The 3,007-nt window shown below is 42.7% G+C and overlaps 1 non-coding gene across 1 annotated transcript; it reads left to right on the forward strand.

Moving 5' to 3' along the window:
- The first annotated feature begins 1,549 nt into the window (after positions 1 to 1,549).
- Positions 1,550 to 1,633, forward strand: TRNAL-CAA. Its single transcript has one exon. It is a non-coding gene; the product is annotated as a tRNA-Leu (tRNA).
- Positions 1,634 to 3,007: the final 1,374 nt, after the last annotated feature.

Raw genomic sequence — 3,007 nt, forward strand, 5'->3', positions numbered from 1 at the left:
TTGCTGCAAATCTATAGCATCGAATTTAAGCGTAAATCTGGAACCACTGTCCTATTTTTTCTAAAGGATGCTACAGTAGCCTACCTTAACATAAGATTTTGGAAATGCTCCGGATGTATGATCTGCAGGTAATGGCATGAACGAATGCCTCCCTGTTCAAACATAACCCTGGAGTGAACATGAGACAGGAAATATGATTGTGCTAGTCCATGCCTAGTCTTTTCTAAAAAAATGCTAGTTCCTTAGTTCTTTTTTGAAGGGTAAATGGCAGGTGCTTTGCCTTTTCATTAAAGATGAGCGAATATACAAGAGGTAGCGAAAAACATGAAAAAGGTGCAGTCACCCAGGGGCCTATACATCAAAGTCACCTTACGTTTCTGCAGTTCTTTAGTCTTACCCGAGTCAAAATCACCATTCGATGTCATGGTGTACTTATTGGTTTGCTACAGTCATCTATCATCATGGCAGATGATGGTGCCGTCTTCGATGTCGTTTCCTTGTTGAGGCAACGTCCTTGCAGTTTGTGTTATCATTTTCGGATGCTCTGGGGAAAACCCTAGATCTGGGTCTTCCGGATCGGATGATGACAGCGCCTTTGGTGTCATTCTCCCTCATGAGGGCATCGTTTTGGAGGAAGTGCTGGCTGGAGGGGACTAGAGGAGGAGCGGTGTTACATCTAGCGCAAGGCCAACGTCAGATCTTGGTGGCATGGCGCTGCGGAGTTTCAGCGACGGGCGCGTGTGGATGGATACGTGAAGGATGGTGTTGTTGTCTGGCACCATGGTGATGTCGATGGAAGGCCTGGAAAGGTCGATGCATCAGTTTCTGCTCTGGAGATGGGTCGGTGGAAGACGGTGGCGGCGGCCTCTGTGAATGTGCCCGACCGGTGTGTGTGCCCCAGCAACGCGGCTTGGTTGGGGCATCTGGGTTTAGATGTTAGGCTTTAGTGTGATGTCTGTTTGGTGTTAGACTCAGACTATCGGCACCCCTTCATCAAGTGGATAGGAGTAGCGACAAATGTTGCTAAGATGATGGCTTCAGATTACCTTATGTATTACTTTGTAAGATCTTTATAAATAATTAATAAAACAGCTGCATGCATCGCCCAAATGCAAAGATTGAGGGTCATCCTCCTAAGAAAATATTGGTTTGCTACAAACAGAAACATTTTTTAAGACATACAGGCTGCAGGGCTATGCAAGCATTGGCCAACAAGAGGAATAGCTACAAGTCTACAGAACATACTCCCTCCGTCCGGAAAAGCTTGTCCCAAGCTTATCTGTCAAATGGATGTATGTAGCACTATTTTGATATTAGATACATCCATTTGAGGGACAAATTTTTTCGGACGGAGGGAGTACCTGGGAAGCTATGCAAGATTAGTAGTTGGCCATGCTCGTACAATATAATAACAATGTGGTGAGACACAATACCAAAGATGTTCAAGAACATGCTCTGGCTAGGGACACTGCAAGGCAGGACTTTGGAAAGCTTCCAAACGGAAAATTAAAGTAAAGATTAGAAAGATTACTAATATTGTCAACACCAAGTCAGGATGGCCGAGTGGTCTAAGGCGCCAGACTCAAGTTCTGGTCCTCTTACGAGGGCGTGGGTTCAAACCCCACTTCTGACATTTTTTTTCTTTGTTTTTGGCTCAATAAAAATATGAACAAACTAGTCTGATCACTCCTCAATCCACTCTAAATCAGTTATATCACGAACAACTATGTCATTATTATCTGCTCGGTGTTGGGGATTTTGGATACACATGCAAATGAAAAAGAAATTGCTCTACACACGTTCCTGAAGCCTCCTGTTCCCACGCGTTCTTCAGCTATTCTGATCTCCCCTCTCAAATCATTTCCCTTTGTTTATTTGATTGTCGCTACATGATATGCTAAGTCACGTGCTACCCAACAAGTTAGGAGAAGGCACTACCCGACAAGTTAAAACAAAGTGAAACCATGTAGGGTGATATCTAGTTTCATGAAATTGGAGTTGTATATATAAGGTGAAGTACTATTAACGCAATTGAAAGTTGGAGCGTGTACTTGGTTTCACGTGGCCAATGCCCAGAGTCTCAGTATGTACGTCGTCAATCAATATAAACTTTGCATACCTGCCGGTTCACTTTGAAAGCCTTCGCCATAAAAGCTCAAGCTACCGCAAAAAAGTTGGCCACCCTAAGCAGCTTCTACTTCACTCCATGGTTTATACACTTGAGTCTTCATTCTTTCAACATGTTTTCAGTGCGCCATCGTTCCGAATCCACATGGAAAACAACACACATACAGATAAGCTCATTTTATCACTAATCATTGCTATCACAAACAACTCCGTTAATACGACCTTCTCAGTATTCGGAATTTTATATGCGGGTAAAAATATATATAATTACGTATACATAGTATCATCAAGTGAAGCACCCAGATATATAATCCCTTTTTTCTGATATACGTCCTATTGGTTACAACCATCGTATGCAGTCCAATACCTAATTAACAATGCATAGATAATTAGATATGTGAACCGCACACAATAACAACACAGAATCCACATGGTTACAGGATCCACATGGAAGACAAGATGCATACAGTTATGCCTACTTTTATCACTAATCATTGACATCACAAACAGCTGTGTCGTCTTGTCGGTATTAGGGATTTTGGATACATGTAAAAAATGAAAAATAAATTTCATATAGAGTATTGTCCAGTGAAAAGCACAAAGATAACCTCATCATCACAATTCATTTTTTTCTCTAAAAATAGGCGTGATGCTAATTACAAGCATCATATAACAAGTGTGGGTTGTGTGAACCACACAAAGCAACAAAAGAGAAAATCGTATGAATGGCTGCGGAAAAACAGAGTGCTCCGACATCACTCACCCTCTTCGAAATCAGGTGGCCCAGGGACCTTCTCCGTTCTCGCCATTGGCCGCGCCGGCCATGATGCTACTAGGCGACTAGTCAGTAGTCACTAGTAAAGGCAGGTGACCCACCGTC

This window comes from Triticum dicoccoides, unplaced genomic scaffold (assembly GCF_002162155.2).
Source record: "Triticum dicoccoides isolate Atlit2015 ecotype Zavitan unplaced genomic scaffold, WEW_v2.0 scaffold172011, whole genome shotgun sequence".
Lineage (NCBI taxonomy): Eukaryota > Viridiplantae > Streptophyta > Magnoliopsida > Poales > Poaceae > Triticum > Triticum dicoccoides.